Source organism: Tenrec ecaudatus, chromosome 17 (assembly GCF_050624435.1).
Source record: "Tenrec ecaudatus isolate mTenEca1 chromosome 17, mTenEca1.hap1, whole genome shotgun sequence".
Classification (NCBI taxonomy): Eukaryota; Metazoa; Chordata; class Mammalia; order Afrosoricida; family Tenrecidae; genus Tenrec; species Tenrec ecaudatus.
Genome location: NC_134546.1, coordinates 69347432 through 69363998, shown reverse-complemented (window position 1 = coordinate 69363998; position 16567 = coordinate 69347432). Strand labels below are relative to the sequence as shown.

Sequence of the window (16567 nt, the reverse complement as noted above, 5' to 3'; positions counted from 1 at the left end):
CCCCGCCCCAGGCCCACCAGGCCCCGCCCACCCTCACCAGGCATGTGTTGGTAGCTCAGCAGAAATGGGCGGGGCAAGGGCTGCCTTGGGAGGAGGTGAAGGTAGAGACCCTACTTCTCCCTGACCCCGCTAGCTCCTCCCCCTCCGGGTCACGCCCAGAAAGGGCCGGAAGTGGTGGTGTCTTATTCTGAACTGCAGCTCACAGCCCGGTTTCCAGTATCTGTGCTCTGGTGCTCTGCTCGCGGTTCCAGAGTAGCGCCCACAGCCTGAGCACCCTGTTGTCGGCGCTCCCAGGTGGGAGGCTCTGGGCTCCTGAACATGTATGTGGACGGAAGTTATTTTAGTCCAGCTGACTAGGGTGCAAGCGCCCTTTCTCCCCCGCCAGGAACTCTCTCAGCGCTTCTCTTGGTGAGAGGTGGGCGGGTGTCCCGGAGGCCGTCCTATTTCCCTACTTTCGGATTGGTTGGGGTTCATGGTGGGAGTCCCTGTTGGAGAAAGGGGATCCCGGCTGGGGTCTGGACCTTCGCGGTTCCCTGATTCTCTCTTTGCGGGTCTCCTAACCCCCTCTCCCTTGTTTCCTTCCACACAGCGTCGCCTCCTCCCGAGACTCCTTGCGCCTCCTCAGCTCAAAGGTGAGCCCCGGGGTCTTGTTCTGTTGACCTCCCTCTGGACCCGACCAGAGTCTGTGCTAGGTGCAAGATCCCTTGCTGGTCAGTGACAGAAACGTCTTCCCTGGCTTTAAAATATTGGTCGCGGCCCTTTTTTCTTACTCCTTGTTTGGATTTTTATCTATATATTACTATGGTTTTTAAAATCATTCCCATTTCATTTCCTTTCTATTCTTTATTGTTTCTGTTGGGTTCAGTTTGTGAAGCACAGAAGGGGCAGATGCCTAGAGGTGAAATAATATTCAAGGGTCTGTAAGGATGTCTGGGTGGGGTCGGGTGGGTGGCTGGTGGTGTTGGGGAGGGTGAGGGGACTTGGGGAGTAAGAATGAAGGATAGAGGGGACTGAGCACTAGAACTGAAGGTGACTAACAAGTCTTCTTAAAGGCGATTTAATCATGGTGGGAAAATAGACAATGTGAAATCGATTGCGGTAATGATTGTGCAATTCTTGAGATGGTTGAACTGTGGAATTGTGGGATTATGTGAGATATGTGGATTAAGTCCCCCAAAAATTGTTTTAAAAAAAGAAAAAAGAAGCTCTCCATCACAAAAGCAATCTAACTAAACTATGCACAAAAGAACCAAAAACCAAACTGAAACAAAGAAACCAAAAACAAGGTAATGCTAAATGGAAGTGACCCTGAAATGGGCCCTTGGGCTTTTAACATTGTGAAGCTGAAGGAAAATTTACTTGGGGCTGGTGTGGTGGACGTTGGCCCTGGTGCCCTCGGCCACGGCTGCTTGGCCAGCTGTGCAGGCGGCAGCAGGCGCATGGTCGCCAGGATGTCCCAGGCTTTGATAGTCGAGCAGTTTGGAATGAAAATAAAATGTCTACAAGAATTCTCAGGAAGAGGCATTTCTATCACTGAAGAGTGCTTAGACAGGGCCATCAGATTGGAGGATGCTGGGAGCACACACTGGTCTCAGAGGTGGAGGGTGATCCTCCCCTCTTCCTTTCTGCACAGAGGAAAATGCCTCTCCCCTTTCCTTGGACACTTTCCCCTAAGTCAGTGAGGATAAGGGGAGGAAGCTGAATCTGTGGTCTCCTCACTCCCTTTTCCATCCAGCCTTCTCATGGAAGAACTGTGCCAGGAAACCCCAGAATATGTTACATTTTTGACGTCTGCCTTTAGGGTCAGCATCCTGGCCCTTCTGGCTTCTCATACGATGAGATGCCCCAGGTCCTGCTGTAAATGAGGCTGACTGTACATGAGTCAGGTTTCATAGGAGAATGCAACGATATTGTGTTAGGATGGCATGGAGTAGATTTGAGAGCTGAATTCTTTGCAAGACTTTGTAACTTGCATTTAAATCTCATATCTGTCTCTGACCCAGGAAGACACACAGGTGCCACTGCCTCCAATTGATAGGTGTTAAGAAGGGATCTATTCTATGGTACACTGATGACTGGGTGCTCAAAGCTGTTATTGGGTTCTGCTACATGTGAAGTGAGACATGGTAATGTGATAAATTGCCACCTAGATTTTGTCATGAGGGGCAATAAGATCCTCAGATTCATTCCAGGGAGATGGCAACCAGGCTTTCAATTCTTAGTAGGAAAGGGTGAATGCATCTCTATAAAAACCTTAATAGGATACTTAAATGTATGTGTGTGTATGTGTGTGTGTGTGTGTGTGTGTGTGCCTTTGTGTGAATTTTCAGTATTTCCTTTCTTTCTACAAATATTGTATCCAAGTTTGTTGTTGCTCTTTTTCTTGATACCATGGGTTTGTTGGTTTATTCAGCATTTGGACACTCTATTTTGTTTTGCAGATGTTTCTCAAATATTTGTAACATTGGTGGTATAGCCATGTAGAATAATGAGTTTTTAAAAATAGAGTAGATTTTTTAAAATAATTTCATGATTTTGTAACTTGTAGAAAGATCTGAAATAAAGGTTTCCTTTATTATTGAGGAACATGCTTGTGCTAGCTGGGAACCAATACCAATCTACTTGCCACCACTCCAGATGTTGAACCTCCCGCCAGTCATTTTGCATCCCTATACTGTGAGGCTCCACTGGGATTTGCTTCACTATGCTGTGTTACTGACCTCCACTATACCTCACCACCTCCTGTTCCCACTGTTTGCTTCCTTGGCTTGGGCTAGTGGCCACCTGAGTTGGAAGGACTGAAGCTGTGTGTGTGTGTGTGTGTGTGTGTGTGTGTGTGTGTGTTCTACCAAGAATTTATTATCTTACCTATCTACTGGTTCTAATAGCATGCTTAAAGACTTGCTTTTCTTTTTCATATTGTAGAATGAAATCATACATGTCTACTGGAATTACACTAGGGGTACTTTTTAATGTAACATTATAAGGTTGCAAACAAGCAACCTTATAATGTGCAACTTTCGTATGCATATGAGGCAAGTGAAATGATCAGGGCTTGGTCATCAAAGTAACCTTAGTCCTCACAGGAACGTCATTGTTTCCAGTACTCACAGATATATTGTGCAACAGACTCACCTCATGAAACTCGTCTTTTGATCTCTTTAGTGCTATTTCCATGATCACTGATAGGAATAAAGTGTGATTGAAATTTCTTTGTTTTTACTTTTTGTATTATTTGTTCAAAAGGTTTTTTCATCAAATGAATTTTTCAACAGCCAAAAAAAGTCCTTTAGAGTTGCCTTAGAATTTGAACTTTTAGTCTTCATATATTCAATCAAACATATTCTTATTCTTAAATACTCTTTATTTTTTATATCAAGTTGAAGAATTTTTCAGACACTTATATGGCATTCATGTCAAAGTCCATTTTATGAAAGAGTCATAGTTCTCTAAGTAAATGTCAACATAAAAACAAAATAATTTTTACCTTTATCATAACACTAGCAAATTAGAAAGTCATACTTTTTAGCCTTTAAAGGCTGCAATAATGTTAATCCACACCACCCTGTGCAGTGAGTAAACATACAATCTGTTGAGAGCTGGAAGCCAGTGGGACTGCATGACCATCCCACACCCTCAGCCTCATGGACTTACGCATTTTCAACAATTGACATGAAATAAGCTTACCACTTTGCTATCCCTTATTTTTTGGAATATATTCATGTTCTAGTTTTGTGGCAGGTTTACACCTACCACAGGCACCAACTTTTAGGTGTTTTACTATATTTGTTTCCTTTCTTCGAAATTGAGAGACAATAGTACAATCCCACAGCAGAGGATTTGAACCACTGACCTTGAGGTTAAAAGCCCAATACTTAGCTTCCAACATCATCACGCCTGTTTATTTTTCCGTTCCATGGGCCAGTCTCACAGGTTATTATATTACTCTCATGCAAACTGCAGGTTTATTTATATAACAAACATCATATTTTCTATTTTGAAGTAATTAAGTTGAATCTAAGAAAAAAACCCTGCAGATCACATGACGGAATTTCGTAAGAACACCACTTTATGCAAATATTTTTACAGGAGTAGTTCAAGCCTGTCTGAGAAGGTCATTTTCGGTCACCATCAACTCGATGATGGTGAGAGTTTCTTTCTTACAGTTTAGGAGAAGCTTATACACTTTCTATGATTGTAGCTAGTGATCCCCCAGAAGCTCTTTGAGAGTGGTAGGAACAAAATCAGATGAAGTGAAAGCAGAAAGCCGCATCTGTGCTCAGCCCTGCACCTGCTCCTGCTCCTGGGCCTGTGCTGTTAGTCCTGAGCGCCCCCTGCTGGTCTCAGCGCCCCAGGCTGTCGTGCAGGATAGTGTATGTGAGGGCCACCCTGGCTTCCCTGTCTGTGTCCACCTGCGCTGTAACACACAGATGTGTCCTCAGTGCTCTCAGAGGTCACAGGTAGGTAGAGCTGATTTTTCGAAGGATCGAGGTCACTACTATAGTGACCAATAGTAGGAGCTCTCCATACGCCACGGCCTCTCCCTGGGTGCTGCCTGATACAATCCCAAATACCTGATCTCTGGCACCGACCCCATGGTATGACCAGCACCTTCAGGAGAAAGGGGGAGGAAGGAGATAGACATTTCTGAACTAAGGTCGCCCTGGCTCAGCAGGCTCCAGAGTCTCATCCTGGTAAGGCCATTTTTAACCAGGAAACTATACCAAGCATTTTCCTAGGAGTGTAACTGACTGGTATCAGGTCTGGGATCCATGAGCAGTTTGCTAAAGCCACAGCGCCACTGCTCCACCAGGAGATTTCTACAAAGCGCTTTCCTGAATCAAGTTGAATGCAGGCAGGTGAGTCAAGTACAAAAGCGAGCAAATGAACATACAGAGTGATCATGGCTACTATGATTACACTAGATCTTAGCCAAAAGGCTGAGTAGTGATAATCAGCTACTTTTACAGAAAAAGTTTTGAAAATATTGGGGAAAATTTTTGTGAGAAAAAGGTCAGGAAATTGGAGCTGAGGATTAACCCTCTCCCCCCCCCCCACCACAACCACCACCGTATTACAACAATACACCTGCTCATTCTTCAAGGGCAGCAAGAGCTGAACTCAGAATTTCATGAAGAAAACTTACCTCACCTGCTCTTTAGCCCTGGGGTTATTTAAAAGTCACAGAGTGACCGCTATAGAGAACCCTGATCCAGTAAGAGGCATCAGTGCCCCCGCATGGGAAGATGTTTCCTTGTCGTATCAGTGGCCTGTGTCCTTGTTCTCACTCTCAAGGAGACAGCAGACACTGTGTCCTCTGGTGCTGAGCTGAGAGATGCCTCCGAGAATCCTGCTCTGCAGCTGCATCAGGCGGAGGGTTTCTGCCCCTCTCAGGAAGGGGTTTCTCTCACTGTGTCTCTTGCACAGTAATACATGGCCGTGCCTGAGTCTTTCAAGCTGCTCCACTGCAGGGACATGGTGCTGATGGAGTTGTCTGTGGAGATGGTGATTTTCCTTGGAAGGATGGGTTGTACTTGGTTTCAGAGTCACTAGGATAAATCATTCCTATGCATTTCAAGCCCTTTCCAGGTGTCTGCCTAAACCACTTGATCCAGCTTCCAGTAAAGCTGTACCCAGATGTCTTACAGAAGATCCTCAAAGACTCCCCGGGTCTCTTCACCTCTGCATCAGCTGCACCTGAGCACACACACCTGTGGAGATAGGATTCAGCGATCAGAGATTCCCTCTACACACACACCACCACCACCACCACCACCACACCCCCCCTCCATTCATCTCAGACCCTGTGGTGGTCCTGACCTGGCAGAAGAGCAGTGAGGTGATCTAGGGGAAAGACCCCATCTTGCAAGGAGAATGGAAAGGAATCACACTGTGATCCCCAGCTGGGTGTTGAGGGAGCTTCCCCTGTGGAGGTGACCTGTGGGTCTAAAATGGATGTCTTCCACTTTGCATATTTCTGCCCTGCCCTCCATGTCAGGCTCCTCCAGCCTCACAACCCTGGAAACCCAAGGCAGGGGGAGGTGCAGGTCTTGGGACTGCTGGGAGGGACAGAACCTGATCCTAATAACATCACACAGCACACACACATACACATACACATGCACATTGGTATTGGCACCTTGACCCCGGACAGTATTGAACTATGGCTCCACACTCAGTGCATTTCTCAGTCTACACTTGGGGGGAGAGTGTTTGAAACCCAGTGTGACCAATGAGCCCTCACAAACGGTCCCTCCTTACTGTCTGTGGCGAATTATGTCCAGGAGAGAAAGTACCTCTGTCTCCTTAGAGAAAACTGAAGACTCTGATGTCCCAAACGGTCCCTTCTCACTAGACTCTCAGGTGTGTCCTAGCGCCCAGGTCTGCCCTGTGCTTCCTGCTGCCTGAGGAGAGGAAACAAATCTCAGGGACTGTCAGCTTTACTCGGAGTGTCCGACAAATCTGTGCCAATTAAAGCCAAAGATGGGTGTGTTACTCTCTGAATACTCATGGGCAACCTAGCCCTTGTCACCATCTCTCTGACAGTGGAGCTCTGTTTTTAAGAGAAGTTAAAAGTCCAACATGGGGAATATTTCAGCTTCATCAGTTTTTTTCCGATCTCCTCTATTAACTTTAATCACATTTTCAACATGCAGCCAAGAATGAAGCTTTGACAGTAAATCATACAATTACAGATGCAAGCATTACCAATTTTCTGCAAGGACAACTCTGAGATAACACGAGAAAGTTGGGTATTTACTTTATTGCCTTTATTTCCTGTAGAACCATAAAAATATTGAAAATAGTGATCCATACATTGAATTCACTTGTCACAAATGATTGAAGTTACTGCATTTAAATTTAATTATTGCAAAAAAAAACCAAACAAGCCCAGAATCAGACAGTTCTTTAATCAAACTGCTGCTCATAGGTTTTTGAAGATCACAGTGGTGAAAGGATTGGTACATTTTGCCATTATGCATCTGCTTATGAGAACAAACGTTAACACTACAAAGGATTTACATGTAACACGGGTCATTTGCCGTGTGGGCAAACTCTCTGGGTTATTCACAGCCAACATCCTCATGTGGCTCCAGAAGGGCAGATCTTGCTGAGTTGTCCTTAAACAGTTGAAACCCAGACATGATTTACCATAAAGCTACCACACAACGAAGCAGACACAAACACGAGGTAAATACTATGGGCAAAATTATGGTGCTTGGTAGGCTAAAAGTCAAAATATATTTCTGATAAGCTTTTCCTTCTGAGAATATTTAAGAGGTGAAAATATTAAGTGCTAGAAGGCCGCAAAACTTAGCAAATGTGTGTTCTTGTCATTCAGTGAGACCAATGGCAGGAAGCTCCCTTGCAACATGTGGAACACTTTCCTGTAGTCACTTCGAAGACCAACAGGGAAACCTATTGCCATAGTTGAGACAATGCTATCATTCCCATTTTCCTTAAATACTAACTGCTCCAACGACAGTTGTTTTTGTTTATATTACCCATAGAATAACCCTTTATACCCTGGGAGCTATGGCAGACTTCTTTTAAGCCACAATAATAAACTTCTATCAATTCTGTTTTAGTTTACTAAGACATCTATACTTACGATTCTCTGACCTAATCAATGAAATCCAATTCTGATTAACAGTTAATTTATCCTGTTTTTCCTCCTCTTACTGCCTATCTAGGTAATCACATGGAAGTGCTTAAAACTAAAAAGATATATCTTTCTTCTATAAAATATTTCATCAGAACTCCTGAAGGTCTTTCTTTCTTTTGATATAAGACTGCCATTGAATATCCTGCTAAGCTTGAATCGAGGCTAAATGGTTTGGTGAGAATAATTTTTGCAGTGAGGGGAAGGACAGTCAATATTTTCTCAGGGATTTTTATCACCGAGTTTCAATTTCTTAAAAGGTGGAAAATTTGGCTAGGTCCTTCTCCATCTCAGCATGTTGTTCTTTAAGCCTCTACATGGCTGTCCTATGTTTTTCATCCTCACCGCCTGTTTCTTATTTTCTTCTCTCATGAACTCCTCCCACTGGGTTATACGCTGCTTTTCACTGGCTGGTATATACTCACTATGAATCTTTCTTTGTTCCTGCACCATCTGTTGAAGTCTACAGACTGAGTGATTAACTGCTTGCAATCTCTGGAGGACCTGGTTTAAGTTGTCCTGCATAGTCTCTATACATTTGGGAAGAGTATGTTCATTTGTTTCACGGATCACGTTCTTCAAATTTTCGAGAACTCTCATTGCCTGACTGTACTCATTGCCCAACTGCACATAGGTCTCATAGGCCAAGAGTGGATGGAATGGGGTAGACATAAACCATTATCAGCAGGGTGTAAAACCCACCTACAAGAACCAGACTAGTGGTCTCAAGCCTTTAGGGAGAAGTAGCTCATTGTCCTTAACAGCAGGTGGGTGGGAGGGGCCCTACATGTGATGGGACCAGACAGTAGTCTGGCAATGGACTGCCTTCAGGGATGATTTCTCTAAGTATCTGACCTCCCCGCACATGCTGGGATATACCCTCTAATGCTTCTCATATCTTTGGGGGAGACCAAGCTGGGGAAAAGTCTTTTAATCCCACAATGTACAGCACCTTACTCCTGATGACACACCTCATGTTATAGTTTGTACATTTAGTCTACAATTTATCCCAGGAGAGGCAAGTGTATTGTCTGAATACCATATACCTGGACTCAGCCCAAACCTCTGAACCTAAATACACAATGACACAGGAATCTGAAGGAGTATGTGTGTGTGTGTGTGTGTGTGTGTCTCATCCATACATCCATTTTCCTTTTCTGCTATCTATCTTCCATAAATCAATTAACTTATCTACCAATCTACTGAACTATCGGTTTAGCTATCATCTATTTTCTCTATATATTCTGAATATCTTGTATCTATCATCTATTTGTATTTATATTGTCTATGTTTCTGTTGTTACTTCCATCTATTCCATGCTTAGCTTTATTTCTGAAATAAACCTGTTTAACGGGAGCAAATATGTTTTGTTCTTGTATTTATACATTGGTCATTGATTCTAGTTTGCTAGACCCATTTGTTCTTTTATTTATTTAATTCTTGATGTCCTTATGGATTTTCTATTTCACTGTTAAGTCCATAATTGAAAATGTTGAAGTGAAGTACTCTCCTATTTAGTATAATTATGCTGTTACTTATTTATTTTGTTTTAGATATAGTCAGAATTTTGGGGTATATTTTGAAGAAATAATGTTATATTCCCATCATTTGTCTGTCAACTCATTATACTGTGGTGGCTTGTGTGTTGCTTTGATGCTGGAAGATATGTCACTGGAATATCAAATGCCAGCAGGATCACCCAAAGTAGACAGATTTCAGCAAAGCTTCCAGAGTGAGAACAGACAATGCAGAAGGACCCCACTCTCCTCTTTAGGGGAAGAAGCTGCTAAAACCTTATGCATAACTTTAAAGAATTGTCAAATACCGAAAGTCTAAGCAAAGGCAGTAGGAAATTGTTGAAGTTACTGCCAGAGGATGGGGCCCTCAAGTTCGAGGGCACTCAAAATGTGACTGAAGAGAGGCTGATTTCTTGGAGGGGAGTCAGCCTTGATGACATGATTTGGGAAAGTCTCTGGAGTGGAGACGTCAGGTTCTTCATTTGCTGATGGGGCATGCCTTAAGGTAAAGAGAAACAGCTGCAAATGTCTTCTCAATACCAGAACTTGGAATTTGCATACTATGAATTTAGGAAAATTGAAAGTAGTCAAAAATAAAGTGGAATGCATGAATATCAGTATCCTCAGCATTAGTGAGCTTAAATGGACTGGTTGGTATTGGCCAATTTGAATCAGAAAATCATCAGATTTACTATACTAAGAACAGCACAGTCAAGAGAATGGCATGGCACTCATTGTCAGAAAGGATCTTGCTACACCCATCATGAAATACAGTACCATCTATGATAGGATTATATCCACCTTCAAGGAAATCCAATCAATACAACTATTATCAAACACTACTTGAACAATGCATTTGCTACCAACTTTAACATACAAATAAGTAAGGTATAACACTAATAAATAAAAATTAATTTTATTTGCTCCTTTACCACCACTTTCTGCTGTTGAGATTTAAATTCCATTATTATACATCATACATCCAATAGGTCTGATTCTACATATTTCTTATGCATTAATATTGTATTCCTATTTTAAGTAAACCATTTTATTTATATCCAGAAATTAATATATGCAAATCTATTGGATTTACCCATGCTGATATTGGAAATGGCCACCCACACACATCTTTTTCATGGGCATTTAGAGTATTTGTTTAGTGCTCATGGAGAGAAAAAAAAATCACCTTTTCAGCTTTCATGTTACATGTGCCCTGTGTCCACTACATTAAAAAAAATCTTCTAATTACAAGCTATGTGCTTTACTGTACCTTTTAATCTTCAAGGGTGAATTTACTAGCCATTTACTGTTTGAACATTGTCAAAGCACTGAAACAACAAAATGTGACAGAGAAAGCTCTTAGGTTTGATACATTGTTTGAATTTTTTAATAAAAAATTATTATCTGAAATATAATCACTACCCTATAGAAAATTAACAAATGAAAAAGTCACAGCAGTCTCCAATTCTTGCTGCCTCAAACCATTTTACACTTGCTTGATACACCTTTCCCGGCTCTTTGCAGTGATCTGTGTGCACAAGAAAGAAACCTTTTCCCAGTGCTGATGGGCTCCTAGCTCATCTGAGGAGGAGTAGCTTATGAATAGTTTTAAGAAGGAAAAACCTAATTTACTAAATGGATGAATTCAAGATTAAGACATTATGAAGTTTTATAAAGACTGTATTCACAGGGGAATTTCTTTCTGGGGTTAAGAGGAAACCACAGGTCCTCAGAAGATGCTGGTACTTTTTTCTTTTCCTGCTCCTAGAGCTGGCTCATAAAGCAACCACAACCAAACCATCTTAGTTTCCTGAGGCCTTCTGCAGGGGAAGTTTATGTCTATGCCTCCTATTACGTGTGTCTCTCACACAGTAGTATACTGCCATGTCCTCTGCTCTTAGACTGTTCATCTGCAGATACACCATGCTCTTGCCATTATCTCTGGAGATAGAGAATCGGCCCCTCACAGTTTCTGTATAGATTTTAGTATTTCCATCAGGACTAACAGCAGCCACCCACTGTGGCCCCTTCCCTGGGAGCTGGCAAAACCAATTCATCCAGAAGCTGCTAAAAGTGAATCCAGAGGCAGCACAAGAGAGTCTCAGAGACCCCCCAGGTGGTCTCAGATCTCCACCAGACACCACCAGCTTCACCTCACACTGGACACCTGCAAACACAGAAAACACATGTGTTTAAAAGCCTATACCAATCTCTCTCTTCCTCTCAGACTCCCAAATCTATGTTCATATTTTTCAAAATCATTGCCTTGTAATATTGCAAGAAGAAAAACCCATCCCAGCTCAGGCGCCATAGTGAGAGTCCTGGCTTGGTGCTGGCTTCTGAATGGAATAATCTCAGACACTGGGCTGGGCTTTCCTTATAATCACAGTCTGCAGCAGAGAGAGCAGGCATATTTGCATGTCCTTCTCTAGATAGTCGATCAGCCATCGGTTAGTATAGTGTCTGCCAGAAGGATCAGGGTGTGAAGAATGAGAGTTAATGGAAATCTGTGGCAGAGTCGGATATTAGGACATAGTTGTACTATAAACTTCTCTTCACCAAGTGTTACCAAAAAATGTGAGTTCATGTTTTAATCCTGGTCCATCTGGGACACTAATAAACCCTCTAGCCTCAATTTCCAGTGCTCACCAACTAGACTACTTTTCTTCTTTCTCTCAGCCTATCTTTAAGCACACATGGATGAGTTCTGAGCTAAGAGTCCTTGCTGAGCCTCACTTGCCCTGGCCTAACACAGAGTTGTAACTGACTGTTATGGACACTAGGACAGATGCCATGGCTCGTGATCTGAGGAAGGAGGCACTAAGCAACTCCAGTGACTGACTGGAGAACCTCTAGTTAGGAAAACACACACGGTAGAGAACAAGGATACATTAATGGTGTTTACTGTTTTATCTTTGGGGAACATAGAACCCAAACAAACAACAAGAAAGAAAAACAACAACAATAATGCATCCTGGCAATTCTGACTCATAGAGAGTGTATATAACAGGGAAGAACTTCTTCCTAGAGTTTCTGAGGCTATAAATCTCCATGGGATGTGATCACATCATCCTTATCTCACAGATTAGTTGGTAGGCTGGAGCCAAACATCACACTTCATTTAGCAGAGGTGAGGTGGAAACAGACAGAGAAGGAAAGAAAGAGGGATGAAGGGAGGGAGGGAGGGAGGGAAGGAGGGAGAGAGAGAGAGAGAGAGAGAGAGAGAGAGAGAGAGAGAGAGAGAGAGAGAGAGAGAGAGAGAGAAGAAAAGTCTTATTTGTTAATCAATGTTCAACTCCCCCCCACACACACACAATGTTGGGGTTAATTAGGGAAATTGACAAGTTAAAATTGACGTGCTTAGGACACAATGGTTCAGGCAAGACACTACAATTCTACCAATGCAACGGAGCCTTATACTATAAAAATAAGTCAGTGAAAGTGGATACATTTCATCCATGGAAAAGAATAAGGGTGGCACATTTTTGTCTGTTTAATTGGATTTCACTCAGTTTCACTCAGATAATTAGAGCTATTCTTCTTTCCATGTCTCTTTCATCTAATCCTCATACAGTGGATTTCCCTGCCGTGTTTTTCACGCCCTCAGGATGTGGTTATCACACTGTGTCTCTTGCACAGTAATACATGGCTGTGTCCTCAGAGCTCAGACTGATCAGCTCCATGAACACTGTGTCTCGTCAGGGAGTCTGCTCTGGAACTTTGGTCCATAGTTTGTGGTACCACTTTGAGGTTAACTCTTTCAAGTCAAGGAAGAGGTTGACCAGCAACCTGTTGCACCCAGTACATACATTTGCCCGTGAAAATATATCTGGAGGCCTGGCAGGAGACCTTCACAGAGGCCCCCGGCTTCTTCATCTCAGTGCCAGACTGCACTAGTTGGACCTGCGAGTGGATGGCTACAAATAGGAGACAGGAACATAAGCATAACTTCAAGTTCCACCACACTCTCCTAGGAACTGGGTGTGCATTTACTGCAGTCACAGCTGTTGAAAGAGATTCTCCAGCACCACTCCATAGTTAGGGGGCTATGTCCTCAGAGGACTCTGTGTACGAGATAAGTGCTTATTGAATAAAGTTGTGGAGGTCAGCGACATATCTGTATTTGCCTGAATAGACTTTATATTATTTGCATATTCAAAAGCCAGAGTATGTTATAGCTCAAGGTCTGCACAGCCTGAGAAGAAGAAATAAATCACAGAGAACACGAGTCTACAGGGTGCTGAAGGCACAGGCCTAATCTCTGTGGAACGTGTTCCCCTGCATCGTCCCCAAATACTACAGAGAGAATTCTTCTCACTGAAAGGACCCAACGCTGACAAGGTCTGTCCATTGTTGTGACCACACCTATAGTGGTGCAGAGACCACTTGAAAACATTTTGGGTCCATCAAGAGTTTTGATTCTGAACAGGTGTATAATCTTTACCCTCATCCCCTGCAGTAAAAGCAGCTAACTGGTAACTCTGGGTAAAAGGCAGTTGATGCCCCATGGGAGGGCCTGACAGGATCCTGACTGCTATGAAATCTACACCTGAATTCAAGGCAATTCCTCCCGGGCTGTGCAGTAAAAACAACTTTTTTGACCACTCTTGTGATGAATTATCCAAACCTGCACATCTGATATCAATGATCAAAGTAATTGCAAAATTGACAGGCCCAGAGCCTTTTCCACGAGTGGTTTTGTGTTAACATATGCTCTTGGTCCCATATTTCACACAGTAGAATCCCGGGGTATGTATGTATTTTCAGTGATTTTGTATATACTCCACCTTTGCTAATTGTTTTCTGATCAACTTGGATTCTTGCCCACGCCACTACCACTGATCCACCACCTCTCTTTAAAACACAGTCCAGGTCCTGTCAGCAAGGCTGGACATCTGAATATCTGATGTTTAAAAGCTGTTTGTCGCCTGATATGCTTGGATCATTTAATTAATGTACCGTCTGGACCCCTGCTCTTTAGTAGATACATATCTGTGTGTATGCATATTTAGTCCCATGGAAGCCCTACTAAGTGGAGTCGGGTTTAAGTTCTAAGTCGTTATATCATCACAGGCAGCTGGGGGAGTAGTGCTGAAAGAAAGGCTGAGATCCACTTATTCCTTAGAAAAACAGATGGAGAAGAATCCCAAGATGTAGGAGAAAACCAGCGATGAACCTTCAGCAGCACCTGCTCTTGGTCGGAGTCTTTGCCGGTGGGTCTTGAGCGCCGCCTCAAGACCAGTCGTCTTGATACAGCGGCGATTAGTGTCTGGGCTCTCATTGATTTACCGTGTGTATCTTGCACAGTAGTAGATGGCCGTGTCCTCAATTTTCAGTTTGTCCGTTGGAAGGTACACTATGTTCTTGGATCTATCTCTGGAGGTGGCGACTCCATCCTCAACAGAGTCAGTGTAGGATATGTAACTACTACCATCACCACCAATGCCTGCTACTCACTGCAGGCCCTTCCCTGGAGCCTGGCAGACCCGTGGCATGCCACAGCTACTGAAGGTGAATCCAGAGGCTGCACAGGAGAGTCTCAGAGAATCCCCCCAGGCTTTCTTTACAGCCCCCAACTCCACCAGCTGCACCTCACACTGGACACCTGCAAGCACAGATTGATTAGGAAAACCCTCACACACACCCACTGGTGCTCAGTGAGGGCCAGTAACACACTTGCTCTCCTGAAAAGACCTGTTAATACCCAATTCAGGGAAACCCAGCTCAGCACAGACGCGGTGATGCCTTGATGTGCGCAGTCCTGATCACTGAATGGGGACCCCTTAGAATTGCGGAGCTGTGGCGCCTCTGCCAGGGATGTAGGGTGAGGGCTGGGATGGTTTGAATAGCAGAGGACAGGAGTCGATTTGCATGTGCTTCATTTCTATAGCAGTAAGTGACGTTGCATGTATTCTGGGAAGATCATTCCAAGAGCAGGTAAGAATGTTCTAGGTGTCCTGCTGAATCCTACAAATATACACATTGGTATGCTAAAAGGCAGGCCAGTTATTAAAACCCAGTTTCTCCTTAGGACAAAGATAAGGCTTTCTATTCCCATTAGAATTTATGGCCTCAGAAACCTACAAGGACAGAGGTGCTCTGTCTTAAGCAGTCGCTAGCGGATATAATTGTGTTGATGGAACCGCCAGCCTACAGTTAGTAGCCACTCACACACCTCCTGTGGCTCTACAGCATAACTGAGCTACCTACTGTCCCTAGAAATGCCCCTTTGTCAGTGTGGTGCACATTCCTTTATCGAGACACTAGAGCATTCCCAGTAGAATAAGACATTTTAACGGACAAACATTCCTCATGAAATTATGCTCTAAATTACCTACTGGAGAAGGAAACCCACATCCTTAAAGCACGTCCTCCCCCTTCTCTTCTGAACCTTCCCTGTGACTGTTTCCTTCAGCTGGATGTGTCAGTGCGTCTTGGAATCGCTCCCCCTTCCCTGCAGAGAGCTTGGGCGCATCTCGTTACCTCCCACTCCCACGGCCTCTGGAGATGAAGACCTTTAAGGAACTGAGTTAACATTAGGAGTTGTAGAGAGGGTTCTTTGCCAATTCACGCAACCCATGAGAAAGGTTCAGGCGAGTCTTCCATAAGCTGGAAGAAAGTAATATTTCTTATTTGCCATTCATCCAAATCTAGGTACTCTGTCATATTATATGCTTCCTAATGGCAATGGGATAGTTTGGGGCTTTATTTCAAGTCTCAAAACTTCAATTTCCCCAGATTTCATAGTAATGGACATCTACCACTTACTTCAGGAATGTAAAAGAACAACAAAAACACGGAAAATCAACATTTTATTTCACAATAGATATTTGGGCAGGGAGACACACTGACAAAGTTTCACTGTCTTCTGAACAAAGGATTCAGATGGAGAAAAACGGACTGTGCTGGAAGAAGCACTTGGAGACGAGAACTTCAAGGCGTTCATTGACCACTGGCCATGCCGGGAGGGGATTTCATCTCATCCCAACGTTGGATATGTTTCCCCCCTGTCCTTCCGGAAAGAACCAGGGCTTTTCATTTTCAGAATCTTCTCTTCAGGAAATTAAGACATGAGGATATTGGTTGCTGAGGAGTCCCTGGAGAGGCTCTGAACTCGAGAGGATTGGGGGGCTGTACCACAAGAGGACACAGACACCCAGCATCCTCTGCACCAGCTCCTGTGGAAAAACTTGTATCCAATGTACTGTGAGCTCCCTCTGCTGCCCAGGGTCCTCTTGGCTTCCTGTCACTTGAGATGTGGCAGCACATCCCCTTCACTGTGCCTTCTGGTGCTTCTCTCACAGAGTCACACATGGCAGTGTCCTCAGGGTTCAGACTGCTCAGGTCAGATATCACCAGCTGCTTGGACTGGTCCTGATGGTAATGG

At 43.6% G+C, this 16567-nt stretch overlaps 1 pseudogene; it reads right to left on the bottom strand.

Moving 5' to 3' along the window:
- Window positions 1-7916: 7916 nt before the first annotated feature.
- On the bottom strand, window positions 7917-8335 carry LOC142430488 (biogenesis of lysosome-related organelles complex 1 subunit 5 pseudogene; annotated as a pseudogene).
- Between the last annotated feature and the right edge of the window lie 8232 nt (window positions 8336-16567).